Genomic DNA, 20,839 nt, shown 5'->3' with positions numbered 1-20,839 from the left:
CCCCAAGAGAAAACATTTTCTTAAGGACAATATTAACAACTTTCATGTTCATCAAAAATTTATTTGAAGCTTGGAAGGTCATCATCCATTCCAAGACATTATAGGTCATTTTGACTGAAACCCTAATTCTGGGTCAACTTCCCAAGGACATAACTCCTTCATTTTTCATGATCTTGAGGTGAGACTTAATGCATTGGAAATCTTAATGTGTCTAATTCAAATGTTATGTTGAGAAAAATTTCAAAATCTCAAAAGAAATACATGTGATAATGCAAAACATTATAGGTCACTTTGGACCAAGTGCATTGAAATGTGAAAAAATCCAACTTCAAGTTCCCATAACGTCTTCATAAAAAATCCAAATGATGCAAAATTTAAGTCCAAATTGATTGCCTTGAAAAGATATACAACTTTCATGTTGAAGATTTTATCATTTGGAGCTTGCACCATTGAGACAGAAGGGCTTGAACATTGGCCAAATTTGGAAATTTCACACATGCATGTTTTGCACCCTACACTTCAAGCTCAAATTTCATTATTTTCCAAGGCCCAAATGAAGTTTTGATTAACATGACATTTGTTCCTTATACAACAAGCTTTCCAACCATTACTCATAAGGTTGCATTTGGATTTTTGAAGCATCATTTTCGAAGAGATGAAGAATTATGTGCAATTTTAGAAACCATTTGAAAACTCCATGCACACTCATTTGCAATCATATTTGCACGTCCATTCCATCTAATTATGATATAAGCTTGCCATTCCAATCAGAATTGGGCCCTCCATGCGCCTGTACAGGCCCATGCATGGAGGCCCTCTTCTCCCATGCAATGCTTTGTTCATGCTCCCACCTTGCCATTTTCTATATATAGGAGTGCTTAGCCTCTCATTTCTTCAACCTTAAGGCGCTCTACATGTTGTACAACTGAAATCCCACCCTCACACCAAAGGAACAATCTCTATTTTCTCTCAAATTTCAGATCTGAATTTTGATTTCCTCGATTGAAATTTCAGATCTAAAGTTCCTTAGCCTTCTTCTCCTTCATCCATAGATCATACTACAAGCTTAAGCGTCAAGAAATCATGCACCCAAACTCTCCATTTCAGAGGTTTACTTCAGATTTTGATTTCTTCGAATCTCATTATACATTGCTTGTTTCTTGTTATTGTTGTGTTGTTTGAAATCCTCTTCATAGAGGCAATCATTCTGAGCTTTGAATTGTTGAAATCAAGCAAGTTCACTTGAACACCACAAAACTTCCATCTCTGATTTCTCTCAATCTAGAGATCTAGAGTGGAATTGAGTGGCATAGGAGTGATGTACATCACTCCAACTTTCGTTTGGTACCTGGATCGCGCGTTTTGATGCATATTTATTCTTCTGTAATTTTTGGCCTTCACCGGAACTGGCCGGAGAAGACGGCGGCGCTGGCCACCGTCTGGTCTCCAGATCCAATTTGAGTCGTCCATTTACGTTTCCAGATTTAATCCTGGCTGTCCAACATTATGACTTATTTTAATGCACTATGTGATTCAGTTGACTAGGGTGTATGGTGAGCATGCGCTTCCTGGCCACGTGATGATCCACGTCAATTAATGAAAGTGCATTAGACGGTCCACGCTTTTCCATCTTTTTTAATTCTGATTTTAATTTCCATTTTATTTTTTAATTCCATTTCATTTTCTAAAATTCATATCTCTCTCATTATTGGTCCAAAAATTATGGGACCAATTGCATTATTTCTCTTTAAATTTCTAGTTTCTAAAAATGATTTTTAATATTTTCTATTTTATCATTTTCTATTTTTTAGTAATTTTCTCTTTTCTAGTCATTTTTAATTCATTTTAAATAGTTTTTGATACTCAAAAAATACAAAAATATATTTCCAACCTCATTGAATGATGACAGATCTATGAAAAATATTCTCATCAATTTATTAATTGATTTGAGATTTATTTGAGATTTTAGTTCAATTAGGTTATTTTTATGCATTCTTCATTGATTTTAAATAGTTTCTGACTTTTAAAAATGCTGAAATTTTTTGTCAAACTTTGTTTGACCTTGTTGAACTTGGGATAATTCACTTGGACTTTTCAAAGTTGATTTGAAGTGAATTTGAAGTTTGACCTTTCTTTATTATTTTAATTCAAGTTTTATTTTAAATATTAAAAATGCCAAAAATATTTTGTTTATTTCTTGACTTCTAATCTTCATCTTGCTTCTGTTTTCTATTGTTTGACCTTGATCTTCCCTATCTTTGGTCAACATTTGTTGATGAGTATATACCATTTCCATTTAATGCAATTTATTTCTTCTTCTTCTTCTTCTTCTTCTTCTTCTTCTTCTTTTTCTTTTTTGATCAATGAGTTAAATATTGGTGGTTAGCATTGATTAGGGAGGTTTAATCTTCCTTGATTCAAATCTAATTCATCTTGATCATGGATCAAGTGAATGGCTTTGCATTAAGGATAGATTGCTTCCTAAATCATGCAAAGAACCTAAATCAATACAAGATCATTTCTCATCTTCTTTTTGGCATGGCAAGTTATTGGAGTTTGATTCACTAATCAAGACCTCTAACTTGTGTTGTTGCCTACATTATTACTGACCGGCCTCAGATAGTTGTGACTTCTACATAAGTCCAATTACGATTGCTTAACATAGCGCTAAATTTGCCTTATGGCACACTAACTACTAACACTAACCATCAACTATTAACATTTACTTCTTGCTCTTTACATTTATTCAATTTACTATTCTTGTACATATTATTCATTTGCCTTTTCCCCTTTGCTCACTTGAGCACATGTTTATGTTAATGCAATTTGCCTTTTGCTCACTTGAGCACATAATTGTGTATATATCATTGTGCTTTTGTTTTATTTTGATTGTTGTGGACCAAATGCAAAGAAATGGACAAATGGACTTAGTTTCTAGGACATTCCCTATGCAAATTGGAGTAAAAGGACCTTAATGTTGAAGATGGATTAAAAAGGACCAAACCTCTAAACTCACTCTTGTCCATTCTTGATTTACTTCATAGAATTCTTTGATGCGTGTGTGCTTTTGTGCTAGGGAATCCTATGAGAACTCAACTTGAAGAATCATTGTCATATTCATCCAAAGTGAAAGATACAAGATACATTGGGGATCTCCTAAGGAGCTTGTTTGATTGTGTTGATTGCTTGAGCTTATTACTTATTTTGCTTGCATATTCCAAAGGATGGGAGCTATTTGGATCATCAATATGATCTCAAGAGAGGAACTTCATTTGTGGTCTTGTTTCTTATCCCTTATCTCTTGTACGATTAGGACTTTAGCCATTCTTCTTCTTCCCTCCACTCTAACCCAAGCCAAAACTTTTGTGCAAACATTTAACACTTCTTTTCAAACATTAGAAACCTAAGCCTTATGCTTTTGATTTTCAAACTTTTTTTCATAACACTTATATTTGAATTGAACTTCTAAGTCAACTTTGACCATATTTTGTACATACTTTTCATTGGTAAATATAACCCATTCAAATGCTTTTTGTGGTTTCAATGGTCACTTTCTTAATCAAAACTTTTCATAACCTTTAGCTATTAGGTTTGAGTTATCCTTGAGGTAGATGTAATACTCACCTATATCCTTAGTGATGGACAATGAGTCTTCCATGCTTATTATACGGTTAACCCCTCACTAGCATGTTGAAGCTATCCTCACATGGTGGATTTGTGGTTTTAGGTTGAGTTTTCTCCCTTGGATAACAAAAGACCTTAAGGCTTTTGGACCAATCAATTCACCAACTCATTTTGAGATTTTTACCCCGAACTACGAGGTTTTGATCCTATTCTTTTTTAAGATGGTACGTAGGCAATGGGTTTATCCATCCAAACACAAAAATGTAAATAACTTGTATATTCTCTTATCATCTCTTCAATCATGTTTGCACAAACAAATTTTCACAAAATACCAACCTTACAACAAGTATGAAAAGGGCTCCCTAGGAGTACCTAGGATGTTTTGGGTGCTTAAAACCTTCCCATTGCATAACCAACCCCCTTACCCAGATCTCTAACATTTTTACTAGTTTTTGATTCGATAAAACTTTTAGGTTTTCGTTCGCTTTCTAACCATTCCTTTAGATAAATAGAAGTGCGGTGGCGACTCGACTTGTATGGTTTACCTTGGGTTTAGTCAATATCTCTAATGGTAACGAATACCCTGCTACAGTCACAACTTGAAAACTTGCTGGGAGACACGAATGGATTCCACGAAAATAAATCAATGGAAAGACTCAAGCTGACGCAAAGATGCATGTATTGGGGAATATGCCAATACAGTAAAACTATCCACAAAGGATACATCGGATAAAAATCCGGACTCAGACGGGGATGTCCACAAAGGACTCAACTAGGGAAGGAACAACGAGATATTACCGGTTACTGGGTAATAAGCTCAAAGAGAGACATGTTATCAAAACACCGGTTACTGGGTGAGAGAATAACATGCTCAGGGAGAAAGAATATCTAAGACCGGTATAAGGGTGAAAGATATCAATCATCCGAAACATCTGAGGAGGACCCAAAAGGCACACCTCAACTCAGGAAAATCTGTCTCTACAGGGGACAAAAATTCATAATAGGGAGCAGAAGGAAGGAACACCAGTGATACCAGTTACTGGGTATATAATAGGTGACCGACTAGGCGTGAATTGGGAACATATCCAAGACACTTATCATCCAAAAGGAGGGCTAAAAAAGCAAACTCGACTTACAGGATGGACATTCGATTCCATAAGGAAGTACGAATCTTACTCGACCGGGGAAGAAAAAGACTTCGACTGAAGAGTGCATGAGATATATTATCCACTACCATTATATGGCTAAAAATGTAGATAACATACTCGCATGGAAGATTATCCGCAACCGATTACTGTGTTAATAAAGGATAAATCGTCCGAAAAGAAAGGACATCGGGATACCGGTTACTGGGTATAAAATGATGACCAATCAGAAGGAGAAACAATCATCACCAGACAAGGGTAACTGAAAGATCACTCGCTAGGGACAAATTGCCTGACAAAAGCAATTATCCAAGAGATATATCACCGGTTACTGGGTGGTATACTAAAAAACGAAGGAATATCAATACCAATTACTGGGTAAAGATTACCAACAAAGAGGGGATTACGTCTACCGGTTACTGGGTAGAAAACCACAGAAATATGACTTACAACTACCGGTTACTGGGTAGAAGGCCACAAAATCCACTAGGGAAAGGGTGAACAGTTATTGGTTACTGAGCAATTGAACAACTGAACCACAGGGAACTGCAGGGGATAACAAGAAAGGAATCAATCTAGGAACAAACTAGAAAGACACAATCAAACAAGACTCAACCCGATGAGGGTATATCTCAGAAGAGTAATTCCATCCCGATATACAACTGGGGAGGAAACTGAAATAATAATCATCCACGAGGACATAACTCAGTGGGGAAGAAAGAAGGAAAGATAGACACTTTCTGCCTATGGGGCTGACTCTATATGGAGAGATCAGACACAAACATCCGCTTGGGGAAGAGCATTTCACCAATAGCAGGAGATAACAAGCAAATATATATGGCAAATAATGCATCATGAATATCGGAATGATATGATTATGCATGTATGTGCATGATTTGTGTATAATTAATGCTGACAAGCAGACACATCTAACACAAACAAGTCCAAGAATCACGAACAGACACTCGGCAAACGTCTCGACAAGGATGAAAATAACCCGAGAAGGATGAAAATAAATCATTGGGGATATCAAACCTTATCCCAAAGCTACACTCGCTGAGGATACAAAGAAGATGTATTCAGGAGCAGCGAAAGAAGATGATCAAACAGAGAACTCAACTCTGATGGGGATTATCTCTGGCATAAGAGTAAACAAGGGAAGACTTTAACCATAGATGGGGATAGGCAAAGTCAAAGCTTCCAACTGCATGAGATAACACTCTGCACAGGAGAAATCTTCCAGGAGCAAACAATCCGGTCATAAGGAAGATGCAGAAAATCTGTCAAGAAGTTTCCATCAACTCTCTTGGGGACAGGTGGTTTAATAACAAGAAGATCAGTCGGAGAAGAAACTCTACTGGGGAAGCTTATTAAGGAATGATGTGAAACTCTATGGGGAACAACCACCAATCGGATGTACATCAATCAAAACACTCCCTTTTATCTGCTGGAGAGGAAACTCTGCAAAAGGGAATAATAGCATTTGCTCCACTGTAGAAGGAAATAAACATCTTCACTAACAACTCTAAATGCTCGAAGAAAACTTCAGACTCGGAGAAGATACAAACATCAAACTCTGATCTGGCAACCCCACTGGGGACAAGCTGTAAATGCTCTTGAGGGAACTACCCTGGCTGGAGAAGTTGGAAGTGAATCCCTCATCAACAAACGACATACTGGGGATACCTTTCTTCAAAATAAATGAAAAGGGAAACAAGCCCTTATCAATTGCATTAGGCAACTTCCTACTGAGGAGACAAATATCTGGAAAGATAGCTCTGCAGAGAACACATGCCTACTCCGTTGGAGATTCTTACTCAGGCTGGGGAAGGGCAAACTTCCTCGTGAGTAGACAGTCAAGATAGTGAGACAGGGAATATTCTCAACTTAATGCCTATCAACTTTTATCAATCTATAAGGGATTTTAGGTCAATCCACACAAGAGATGACAACCATTCAAATGATAAAACACAAATGCTAGTGCCTGATATAGAGGGATACACATCTCTAAAATACCGAGGCAAAAGTTGGAAAAGAAGGGATCAACCATATGTCAAACATGGATTGCTAAAACTCTGCGGGAGGAACAAGTATGTATGCACAGAAAAACTACCCGGGAATGCATTGGATGAACATCCAAAAATCCTGCTAGGGGAAAGCAATCCATAAGACCGATCAATCTACTGCCATCAAAGAGAATTGCTCAAACCAGACTCTCTGTGAAGCTGATGATGTATCATTCTTTCTGCGCTCGCTGAGGAGACAACTTGAATACTGATGAAGAGGAATATAAGAATGCCAGAATGTGAATAAATGTCTTACCCTTTGATGATCGTACTATCCTTGGGAAAGCACTAAGGACATTCCACTTATCCTTTCAGTCATTGTGAATGTTCACTTTATTTAAAATAGTTTATTTACGAAAAATTTATTTATTTAAAAATATGATATTCATCAATTAAAACATGCAAACGTTTGTTAAACAGAAACAAATAAGAGTTCAAAGAATTGGATAAAGGCTCAAATTTATTTAAGAGAATGGTAGTCCGCAAATGGCGAGACTCCATGGATCTTTACAAATTTGAAATTGGTGATATACATGGAAAAGGGCTACATTGAACATAATGACCATTTCTCCACCAACTATGAATCCACTGTATTCAAAACTTTAGTTGATGATGACTGAGCGAGGATCTTTAACAGATGACAGATGTAGGACAAAGTCTTGTCAGGATGCAGTTACTTGCAAAATCCTTAATTTTTGCCTAGATTGCCCCAAGGTAAGGTACTCAATCTAGCGGGATATATATATATATATATATTCATTTTTTCATGTCTCTAACTTTTGCTTGGATCGCCCTTTCGGGTTTTCAATTCACCGAGACACTCATTTTTGCCTAAGCCGCCCTTTCGGGTTTTCAACTTAGCGAGCTATTCTGTTTTTATTTTTAGGCGAAGTATTTCTTGACTTCATCTGAATTCACAAGACGAGTGAAATCCTTTCCATCCATAGTTGTGAGCAATAGAGCACCGCCTGAAAAGGCTCTCTTAACAACGTATGGACCTTCATAGTTTGGAGTCCACTTGCCCCTGGAATCGGGCGCGAAAGACAAGACTTTCTTGAGTACGAGGTCACCTTCTCGGAACACACGAGGCTTGACCTTCTTATCAAAGGCTTTCTTCATCCTTTGTTGATACAATTGACCATGGCACATGGCAGTTAATCTCTTCTCTTCAATCAAATTCAGCTGGTCATAACGACTCTGAACCCATTCATCCTCAGTCAACTTGGCTTCCATCAAGACTCTCATTCACTACGCCAAATAAGGGAAAAGAGGGCGCTTATTTTGGCCTATAACAGCGCTTTTAAGCGCCCTCTAAAGTGGCGCTGGCATAGGTAAAGACAGCGCTTTGTTTTCCTGGAGAAAGTGCTCTCTAAAGTGGCCCTTTAAGGGCCACATTATAGTGCGTTTTCAGAAAAAAGCGCCCTCTGGAGTGGTCCATAAAGGGCCACCTTAGAGGGCGCTTTCTGGACAAAGCGCCCTCTAAAGTTGTCAATGTAAAGTGTTTAGAGGGCGCTTCCTACAGAAAGCGCCCTCTAAAGTGTTAGTTATTTTAAAAAAAATTGTTTGAAAAACAGTGGGTATTTAATTGGGAACCTGTTCGCATGCTGCAAAAGTGTAAAATTCATATTGATTTCATCCTTTAATCCAATGTTATACACCATTAATCAATTGATATATACAACATGAATCCATTTATATACAACATTAATCCTCCATATATACAACATTAATATATTGATATTCATGCATGTACAACAACATTCCATACATATATGTACAACAACTACAACCTATATGATTCTATGATCAATAATGAATTGACACAATTCATCCTTCATTTCATCCAAATGAGCTCTTGAGTAAGATTTATATTCGTCAAAGTACTACAATTAAGAGAATAAAACATATTCATGATTTAGTAACAAATTAGATGAAATATCTGATAATATTAAAATAAACCCTAAGTTATTATTCCATACCATTTTTGGGATGTCTATACGATTCAACGCAATGATATCTCTCATAAATCTCAATACAAAAAATCCGCAATCGATCGAATTGTTTTGCTGAGGACACTACACAGAAAAACAAACAATATATATATATATATATATATATATATATATATATATATATATATATATATATATATATATATATATATATATATATATATATATATATATATATAGTTAATTTCTTACAAACACTATTATAAGCAAAAATAAGAAACTTAATATATACCTGAACTCTGACCCAGGTAATGTCCTTCCTATTACGATAATTCTTTTTCGATCTAAATTTTAGTATTGCCCTAACAAAATAAAAACGTATATTGAGATCAATCTGACAGACATAATTAAATATACAAATACACACGAATATTTAGGGGAATTTCACTTACGCGTCAACCGTCTTCTTCATACTCGGATATTTACTCCAATTACCCGGTAACGAATCGAGATAATACACCATTAGTCTCGAAAGATCCATAGCAACCAACACCCAGTGACCACTGTAAAATAAAACAAAAACTTAGATGCATGAAAATTTTCTACGTAAAAGATATACATAGATTAGAATGAAATTATTAGAAAGAAAATCTAACCCGTTGCCAGAATTAAACGGTAAAAAATACAAACCGGGTGTAGTATTATCGCCGGCCACCATGAATCTATCGACTAGTTCATTCATTACGGATGTTGGATTTTTCGTTATAAACGTTGTGTTGATACGGGAAGCAGCAATAAAATTGAATCGGTTACACAATTCAATTCCCCACATCAATGTGTCATACATATACCTTAAATAGAAACATAATAAACATTAGACTACTCATTGAAATGTGTAAATAAATTGTTCAACTAAGTAAATAATAGATTGATCGGAGTACCTTATGTATGTATCAATGACAGCGATGCCCAATTCTTCGTGTTCAAAAAGTTGTTGCATGTCCTCCTTTGCAATTAATTCGGAATGAGCAATTCCGAAAACACCTTCATCCATATCTACACTACGGATGGCGCCATGCATAATATCTGACTCTTCCACCATTTTCTCAAGATGCATCATAATTTGAGATTTTGTCCCGGACGTCGTTGGAATTTCCTTACTAGCTTTGTCCAACATTTGACCGGGAACCTAAAAATATAAATTAAATCATGACTTTTTGTGATGCAACAGAATCGTTGTGTATATAATTCAATTGGTATATATATTTGTACCTCTTTTTGAGATTTAGGATTTGTTTTTGTCCTGGACTTCGTTGGATTATCCTTACCAGCTTTTTTCAACATTCGACCGGGAACCTAAAAATTCATATAAATTAAATCATGACTTTTTGTGATCCAACAGAATCGTTGTGTATATAATTCAATGGGTATATATATTTGTACCTCTTTTTGAGATTTAGGATTTGTTTTTGTCCTGGACTTCGTTGGAATATCCTTACCAGCTTTTTTCAACATTCGACCGGGAACCTAAAAATTCATATAAATTAAATCATGACTTTTTGTGATGCAACAGAATCGTTGCGTATATAATTCAATGGGTATATATATTTGTACCTCTTTTTGAGATGCAACCGACTCGATGCGTCTTGAAATCCCTTTGCCAGCTTTATGTGTGGGTCTTGTAGGAGTCTAACATTACCATGTAATAAGGATTGATTAAATATCATAATTGTAGCTGAATTGAAATGTGAATACTAAATATTCATAATCATTTAGAACATATATACCTCGGCATCTGGGAAAATTAGATCTGACGGCCATCCAACAAAGGATCCGACTGCATCTCGCATCAACGTTGTCTCTGAAACAACGTCAGGTAATGGTAGAAGCGCGTCCGTATCTAATACAAGGTCAACCGAAACTTTCATATATCCCACCGAGAGGGGATTATGGTGAAGTAATTCACCCGAAGTGTTGTGCACTTTTCCCTTGCCAACTATGCGATAAGTTGGTGACGATAGATACAGCTGACAAGGTGTAATGCCCTAAACCAATAATAAATATGTTATTGTTAACGTGTATATGTGTCAAGTAAAAAAGTGCTATTTTAATTTCATAATAACATATATAATTACCTCGGGAAATTTCGGTTGACAATTGATACTAGCTCGGTCACTAGTATCTTTTGCCTCGGAACCGCGCCTTTCCTCTCTATACCTTGCATTCTCCTTTTGCAGTTCGAGTACTTGTGCCCTTAACTCCGCAAGGTCTCCATCACCTCTTTGTTGGTAGGATTTTTTGTTTTTGGTTTTTTATAAAATGACGACGGAGTCACACCAAAACCCTTACCCCTCACACGACCGGAATACTCAGGAACATTTAGTACTCGACTAAGTAGGCTCCTGCAATCCTGGACCTCGGTTGAAGGTAAGGTTTGGGATAAAGTCTCCTGAAATATTATTAGAGGAGATTAAAAATGAATTATATGTCTAACAAAATTTTCGATATAATTAAAGAAATAATGTTATATATACTTACACATTCGTCATAAACATTTTGAACCGCTTCAACGACAGCCCCATCCTTCCCAACCCGAGCAGCCTTCCACAATACGTGCTCCGGAAGAGATGTTGCGTCACTTTTCTCCTCGGCTAGCTACACATTGAATCAGATTATAAGATCATCAATTATAACATATTGTGACAATGTATAAGCTCATAGCATTTGAATATACTCACAATTCTTTGTTGTAACCGTGCATATCCCGTACACCCTTTTTTGTACGGATACGCGGGTTTTGATGCCCTTTTCCGATTTTTGTCGCTTACTTCCTGGATAAAAAAGTTTAAGGCATATCAGAACCAAGTAACTTAAAAATTGTATAATACCATAATTAATAGACATTACATGGAATTTTTCGTTTCTTCGTTTGGCGACAAAGTTATCCCATTCTTCGGCTGAAATAATCTCCGCATACTTCATTGGCCGTTCTGCTTCAACAAATTTTCCTTCCTCATCCTTGAGAAATTTGTTGGACAAAAAGGATCGAAATCCTCGGAGTCTTTTTCCGGCCAATTGAATACAATATTTTTGCCGGCTTTCATCGATGTGAAAGGATCTCTAAAAAACATACACATGGAGTGTGTTATTATAAGTAATATTATAACAATATATGGTCAACAAATAGTCAACAAAAAAAACATATAACAATATATGGTAAGTACCTGTATCTCGGACCATATTTTTTCTTTGCCAACCTTCAATTCCGGACTTCTCCAATTATCACATGTAATCGGAATATGTTGTCGAACAAGGAAACCAATGTAACTTGCCAACATTGAACCGTTAGGCTCAATTAGTTGGTCTTCAGCACTCCAATGTACTTCGAATTTTTCACCCTTGTCTCTTGCACGAATGATTGACTTCATAACAGTCAATCCTCGTTTGATTTCATTTTCAACATTGTTACGTGATCCACTCGCGCCATGGGTATCGTCTTGGTTACTAGCCGTTTTATCTGTAATATAAAAATGATTCAATAAGACCCAAGTAACACAATGACCATATTCGTGAAGCTACACAAAAAACACATTCATATACCTTCCATTTCTCTCATGTTACAACAATCTAAACTCTCTCTTTTTTTCATCATTATTGAATACAAACTCACACACACCTACTGCATACAAAAGACCAATGCAAACTTATGGTGTTTGGAACATGAACAAACTTGCATCCATAATCATCAAACTTCCAAGCACAAGCTCAAACACACTCCAAATGACATCAGTTTTCAATCAGAAATAAAAAACCTTACATAACCATACAACATACAACATTCAGTGATCAAAACCATACACAAAAAAATAACAAAAAATGATTTTCAACAAGGTGCTCATGAACACCATATAGTGCTCGTTTGCCCTAAACAACATTAATCAACATAATGCACAAAATGTAAAACTCAGTTTAGAAAATGCCCTAATCAAACACCTAAAAATACAAACTATTGAGAGAAATACTTTCAAGGTGACGGTAACGATGGAGAAGAAAGTGAACAGCGACGGTGGACGCAGATAACTCAGTGAACGTGAACGCAGCAGCAGAAAAAGGCGACGGCAACGACGACGGTGAGGGAGGGAGAACGAACGGAGGACGAGAGTAATCGCAGTAGAGAGTAATCGCAATAGAGAGAAAACCCAGTTACGTAAACGAAATAACATATAGCGAGGGAAAATAAAGAGACATGCAGTATATGTTATAATTTTAATGTTTACTAAAGGGGACCTTAGAGGGCGCTTGTGTAAAAAAAGCGCCCTCTAAAGGGGCCCTAAGAGGGCGCTTCTAAAAGCGCTCTCTAAGGCTTTCCAAAAGCGCCTTATAAACTGGAAATGTACATGGACTTAGAGAGCGCTTTTTTAAAAGCGCCCTCTAAGGGTACCCTTAGAGGGCACTTTCATAAACGCACCCTCTATTGGTGTCCCTCCATTTCCTCATTATTTTTTCGCTTCACTTTAGAGGGCGCTTTGTTACAAAAGCGCCCTCTAAAGTGCGTTGTCTATTCCAGTTGTTCGCTCCTTATTTTTTCTCTTCACTTTAGAGTGCGCTTTTGTAATAAAGCGCCCTCTAAGGTGCGCTGTCTATTCCAGTTTTTGGCGTAGTGATTGATGGGATCTCGACCTCTACGGGGAGCACAACCTCCATGCCATATACAAGGGAGAAAGGGGTTGCCCCTGTTGAAGTGCGAACATATGTACAATAGCCATGCAAAGCAAACAGCAACATCTCATGCCAATCTTTGTACGTGACAACCTTCTTCTGAATAATTTTCTTGATGTTTTTGTTAGCAGCTTCAACAACCCCATTCATCTTGGGTCTATAGGGAGAAGAATTATGATGTGCAATCTTGAACTCGCTACATAGCTCTTTCATCATCTTATTGTTCAGGTTAGATCCATTATCAGTAATGATCTTGTCTGGAACGCCATATCGGTATATGAGTTGGTTCTTGATAAACCTCACACCACCTGCCTGGTCACATTTGCATACGATGCCGCTTCAACCCACTTGGTGAAGTAATCAATGGCTACGAGAATAAAACGGTGACCCTTTGACGCCTTAGGCTCGATCATACCAATCATGTCAATTCCCCACATGGAGAAAGGCCATGGTGAGGAAATAACATTCAAAAGCGTCGGGGGAACATGAATCTTGTCCGCATAAATCTGACACTTGTGGCATTTCTTCACAAACTTGCAGCAGTCAGACTCCATTGTCAGCCAATAGTAGCATGCTCTCAACATCTTTTTTGCCATGGCATGTCCATTGGAATGAGTACCAAATAAACCCTCATGGACTTCAATCATCAACTGGTATGCTTCGTGTCTATCCACACATCTGAGCAGGACCATGCCAAAATTCCTCTTGTAAAGCACATCACCGTTAAGGTAGAAATTGCCAGATAATCTTCTCAAAGTCTTCTTATCTTTAACAGATGCCCCAGGCGGGTAAGTCTGACTTTGGAGAAAACACTTGATATCATAATACCATGGCTTATCATCTTTCACCTCCTCAACTGCAAACACGTGAGCTGGTCTATCCAATCGCATCACGGTAATGTTTGGGACTTCATTCCAATAATTGATAGCAATCATTGAAGCAAGCGTAGCGAGAGCATCCGCCATCCGATTCTCATCTCGAGGAATATGATGAAAGTCAACTTTAGTAAAGAAAGTTGAAATCCTCCTCGCATAATCTCTATATGGGATGAGGCCAGGATGATTCGTTTCCCATTCACCCTTAATCTGATTAACAACTAGGGCCGAATCACCATAAACATCAAGATGTTTGATCCTAAGATCAATACATTCTTCCAAACCCATAATACAAGCCTCATACTCCGCCATATTATTTGTGCATTTGAAAGTTAGCCTTGCTGTAAAAGGAAAATGTGTGCCTTGAGGAGTAATAATCACTGCCCCAATACCATTTCCATACTGATTGACAGCGCCATCAAACACCATACCCCATCGGGAACCAGGCTCTGGCCCTTCATCGAGCGTAGGCTCATCACAATCTTTCATCTTCAAATACAGAATCTCCTCATCAGGGAAGTCGTATTGCATGGACGGATAATCTTCAATTGGTTGATGTGCCAAATGGTCATCCAAGATACTACCTTTAATAGCTTTTTGAGCTCGATACTCAATATCATACTCAGATAACAGCATCTGTCAACGTGCAATTCTCCCAGTTAAAGCAGGCTTCTCAAAGATATACTTGATCGGATCCATTTTGGATATCAACCAAGTTGTATGATTCAACATGTACTGGCGTAAACGCTTAGAGGCCCAAGCTAGAGCACAACATGTCTTCCCAAGCATTGAGTACCGAGACTCACAGTCAGTGAACTTCTTACTCAAGTAGTATATTGCATGTTTTTTCTTTCCTGATTCTTCTTGCTGACCAAGGACACAACCCATGGAATCATCAAGTGCAGTCAAGTACATAATCAATGGTCTCCCTTCAATAGGCGGAGACAGAACCGGAAGCTCGGATAGATACTCTTTGATACTGTCAAAAGCTTTTTGGAAATCCTCAGTCCAATCGTGACACTGATCTTTCCGGAGGAGCTTGAATATAGGCGCACATGTGGCAGTCATGTGGGATATAAATCTCGAAATGTAATTCAAGCGGCCAAGAAAACCTCGGACTTGCTTCTCAGTTTTGGGCGCATGCATCTCTTGTATTACTTTGACCTTGGTAGGATCAACTTCAATACCTCTATCGCTGACAATAAAGCCCAACAACTTATCTGAACAGACTCCAAATGTACACTTGTTCGGATTCAAGCGGACTTTGTACTTCCTCTAACGCTGGAAAAGCTTCAACAAGTGTTCTACATGTTCAACTTCCGTTTTCGACTTTGCAATCATATCATCGACTTCCACCTCGATCTCTTTGTGCATCATGTCATGAAATCAGGTAGTCATAGCACGTTGATACGTGGCTCCGGCGCTCTTCAAACCGAAGGCATCACTCAATAACAGAATGTTCCCTAAGGTGTGATGAATGTTGTCTTCTCCATATCCTCGGGTGCCATTTTAATCTGATTATAACCGGAAAATCCGTACATAAATGAAAAGACATTGAATTTAGCCGTATTATCTACTAACATATCAATGTGTGGTAGAGGAAAATCATCTTTTGGACTAGCTTTATTGAAGTCACGGTAATCCACGCACATTCAGACTTTTCCATCTTTCTTAGGTACAGGCACAATATTGGCCACCCATTGAGGATATGTAGAAGTCACCAGAAACCCCGCATCAATTTGCTTATGAACTTCCTCTTTAATCTTCACAGCCATATCAAGATGAGTTCTTTTGAGTTTTTGCTTCACAAGCACACACTCAGGCTTCAACAGCAAGAAATGTTGCATGATATCACTATCTAGACCAGGCATGTCTTCATACGACCAGGCAAAGACGTAAACATATTCTCGTAGCAGCTTAATCAACCCCTTCTTAACAGACTCTTCAAGGAGTGCCCCAATCTGCACTTCACGAATGCAATCTTCAGACCCCAAGTTGACTGTTTCCAGATTCTCAAGATGTGGCTGAATGACCTTCTCCTCGTACTCAAGCAGATGAGTAATCTCATCAGGAATCTCTTCAACATCATCTTCTTCTGCCTCAAATACAGGGAGATCAAAGTTGGGAGATGGTGTTGGATCATTATGTTCAATGGGTTTGATCAACCTGCATGATGATTTTGAGTATAAAAGAGATTTCAGGATTCAAACAAGGCAAATCATTATGCAGATGAAAAATTGATTTTATTCTCTTTTTTAGGGTTTTATGGTGATCACCAATTTCATGCAAAAAGCAAAAAATGAAAAATAATTTGGAAAACAAACATTTAACATGCGATTATTGAATGAATATCATTGTATTAATCAATTATGCCAACAATGTCTTCACTTCTCCTTTTGGCATGGGAGAAGGGTTTTTAAACAAAATGAACATATTACGTTGACTTATGGATAACTGTTAGAACATCCACAGCGACCCAATTATTGCAGATCCCGCCAGGTATGACACAATTGCCGAGGTCTTCCCCTTCATCTTCTTCAATGATGACAGCAGCTTCTTGACCTCCAACGGTGTGGATGAAACCTCCATTCTGAAACAGCCCAAGATCATTAGAAACACCGGAAGAATACCCTATATCAACCCGTGATTTATTATCTTCCACCTTTATCATTTTCCCCAAACCATTAGTTGCGCCATGCTCGATGGCCAACTTTGCATCATTATAGGAGACAAATGAAGAAAGTCCTTTCCCAGAAGGCTCAACAATAGATAAGGTTTGGAATGGAGTTCCAACCTCATCCTCAACATCGATGTAGGAAAAGGAAGATAAATGGCTGACCAAGAGAGCTTTTTCCCCCCTATCACCACCAACTTCTTGTTCTTGACAAACTTCAACTTTTGGTGCAGGGTGGATGTCACGGCGCCTGCCTCGTGAATCCATGGCCTACCAAGCAAACAACTGTATGACGGATGTATGTCCATAACTTGGAAAGTGATTTGGAAATTACTAGGTCCAATCTTGATCGGGAGATCTAATTCACCGATCACAGTCTTGCGCGATCCATCAAAAGCTTTTACTACCACTCCACTCTGCCTCATGGGAGGCCCCTGATATGAAAGTTTGGCGAGAGTGGACTTTGGCAATACATTAAGTGATGACCCTGTGTCCACCAACACATTGGACAAGGCATCGTCTTTGTAGTTCATAGAGATATGTAAGGCCAAATTGTGGTATTTTCTCTCCTCGGTAAGATCATCATCGCAAAAGCTCAAATTGTTGCAGGCAATTATATTTGCAACAATGCTATCAAACTGTTCAATTGTGACATCGTGATCCACATATGCCACGTCCAGCACCCTTTGCAATGCTTCACGGTGTGGCTCTGAATTCATCAACAAAGATAGGACATAGATCTTTGATGGAGTTTGAAGCAATTGCTCCACAACATTGTACTCGCTCCTCTTGATGAGCCTTAGCATCTCATCACCATCCTCTCTCAATACGCCAGACTAGCCAACTAGGATAGGAGCTTTATCAACTTTGACAATAACATGGTCAACACCCTTCACAACAGGAATAGAATGATTTGAAGAAGACGTCCCCACGGGACCGGCATGACTAACAACATCTCTCTTCACGACGTCTTCTTGGGATTTTGGCTGAGCTGAGAAAACACAACCACTACCGGTCACTCCACTAACATCGGATATGCTTACAACAGAGGTTGAGGGCAACGACACCTCCTTCCCATCTTCTAGCTTTATCTGAGGGATCTTAGGGTCAAAATTAGGGTCTTACATATGGCCACGCGCTAAGGTGCACCAAACACATGAGTCAAGTGCTCTGCAACATGAGTCAAACAAAACAAATGCCAGGATTAAAACGTGGAATCAAGATCATATGGTTGGGAAGCTGCCAACACACCACCATAGCCCTAGCTTCGGTCATCTTCTCTAGTGAGAACCACCGGACTGGTCCAACCAAAACTTCATGAAAAATGAAAAAATGAGTACACTAACTTGAAGAAAAAATGCTCAGGAGCACGAATATGTCCTCCATTTCTTCCAATTCCAAGTATATTGAAAGATACATGGATTTGAAATTTGAGGTTCATGATCTGAGTTGCTTCGATTTGACCTCAAAGCAACTCAATCTTGTTGCCTACATTGGTAGGACTTCAGCCAACCAAAAACCAAAAAGAATAGTGAAGAATTGAGGGAGAATCGAAAAGATGAAGTTTCTGAATTTTCACCTTCGAGTTGCTTCAAATTTGCTTGATCTTGATCTGGATTTACTTGATTCCTCTTCCTCTTGCTTGTAGTGATCAATTAAGATGGAAAGGGCAATGAATTCTTGGAGCTTGAATTTCAAAATAGAAAGTGAAATTCAAACTCGATTTCAATGAAATATTCAAGAATTTCTATGGAGTGAAGGGTTTGAATTGTCTTGGCAAAGCTTGGGCAAGATATTGATGAAGTTCTTAGCTCATTTCACTTGTATTTATAGCCAATCCATATGCTTTTTACACACTTACATTTGAAATCCAAAAATAACAATTGTATCATGAGTTTGCATGGGCGTGTACAAAGCCCAATGAATGATTGGAAAAGGTCCAAAATCGTGCACATGTGATGCTGGAAGTAATGCATTCAGCCATGCAATGTTGAAATGAGTCTGAGCATGAGAAACTTCAAAATGGTACCAAACATTGCACCCATGTGCAAGTCCTTCAATATTGATCCAAATGAGAGGATCTTGGACTTTTGGGAAAGGTGATATCAAGGGGAACAACTTTCATGTTGAACACTTTTCCATTCGAAGCTTGGATCATTATGAATTTTGAGGTGGAAGTTTGGAAAATCAAACATAAATGAATTTTTTCTAAGTACCAAGTCAAATGTTTACTTCTTCCACCTTGAATAACTCTTTTTATGGACTTCAAACGGAAAAAATTCCTTCATCAAAGTTGTAGATATTTAAAACCTCTTCAATTTGGTCACAAATTTGACCTCGTTTGGATTTTGTCATGAAGGAGTTATGTATTTTAGAAGTTGAGGAAAATCACTTGTTCAATGGCATTGACCCAAAATGACCTATAATGTTTCGTCTTGGCACATGCATTTGAAAGTTTAATTTGAAATTCTTCAAAACATCAAATTTGAAGAGGATATATTTAACTTGATCATGGAATTTTAATGGATTTCATATCATAAAAATTGAGCAAGTTATGATCTTGGGAAGTTGACCTCCTAACTAGGGTTCAAACAAAATGACCTATAATCTTTCACCATAAAAAATGACTTTCCAAGAAAACATAGATCTTGACCTCAACATGAAATTTGTTTGTAATGTCACTATGAGTAACGTTTCTCTTGGAATCATTTTCATATGACAAAAATTGAAGGAGATAGGGTCTAGGGAACCCCAGTTTTGATTAGTTGACTTTCTATGGTCAACCACCATGAACCAACTTGCTAGCTTGACATTATCTTGATTTTTGGGACTCATGGAGGACCATATATGTGTAATATGATGTAATATGAAGTATCCCTTGGAATATTTGATCAAATGTTGAAGAAACTTGTTGAGGAAGTCACACAAGATACCCAAATGAATTAGGGCTTTCAAGGCCAACAAGCTTCAAACTCTTGATGAATTCTTGATCAAAATGATATGTGAAGACTATGGGGATCCATATATGATGTTTATAATCAATATGAACCATCTCTTGATTAGTCTCCTTTCATTGAGGATCTTAAACCCTAGATATGAGCTTGATGAGGCATTGGTGGATGTACACATTACCTACAAAAGAAACAAAGCTATACATAGACATATTTTTGGAATTTTGGTTAGTAAAAAATGAAAAACAAAGTATTATATAATCAAATAGCCTTGGTGATATCTCCCAATGCAAACCCAATGAATGGGGGGTAAGAAGGATGCCAAGGTGTGATCCCAAAGCCAACGCATATGATGAGATAACATGAGGGATCTTAGGGTCAAAATTGGGGTCTTATAGTAGAGTGGATTTTGGGGTATTACAAATGTTATCTAACCTTTGTGAAATGTTCTCCTATCTACATGATTAACTTCAGTCAGGAAGTCACTTTGACCAGCTTTGACGTTTTCGATGATGCCATCTAGTCTTTAGATTGAAATATGTGTGTGTGTATAGGTGAAAGGACATCCCCCACACCATGTATCCATTCACAACCTAGAAATAAATTATAATTTCTTTGGAAGAAATGACCATAAATAAAGTTGGTCTTACAATTGTACCTACAACAATTTCAAGTTGAATAACTCCCAAGGCCTTTCTAGTTTTTCCTTCGTAATCAAACAAACACATATTGTGAGACCTCAAATCTGTATCTTTCTTGCTAATTTTCCTTAATATAGAATTTAGCATTAAATTAATCGAAGCTCTCTCGTCCATCGAGAATTTGTTAACACC

General features: G+C 37.7%; 1 long non-coding RNA gene across 1 annotated transcript; it reads right to left on the bottom strand.

The window, feature by feature from the left end:
• Window positions 1–8,814: 8,814 nt before the first annotated feature.
• LOC127096952 (uncharacterized) lies at window positions 8,815–9,480 on the bottom strand. Its single transcript, XR_007792882.1, has 4 exons — window positions 9,444–9,480; window positions 9,240–9,350; window positions 9,080–9,149; window positions 8,815–8,910 (listed from the first exon to the last, which is right to left on the bottom strand). It is a non-coding gene; the product is annotated as an uncharacterized LOC127096952 (long non-coding RNA).
• Window positions 9,481–20,839: the final 11,359 nt, after the last annotated feature.

The sequence above is a fragment of the Lathyrus oleraceus genome, chromosome 6 (assembly GCF_024323335.1).
Source record: "Lathyrus oleraceus cultivar Zhongwan6 chromosome 6, CAAS_Psat_ZW6_1.0, whole genome shotgun sequence".
Lineage (NCBI taxonomy): Eukaryota > Viridiplantae > Streptophyta > Magnoliopsida > Fabales > Fabaceae > Lathyrus > Lathyrus oleraceus.
This window is presented reverse-complemented; position numbering and strand designations above follow the sequence as displayed.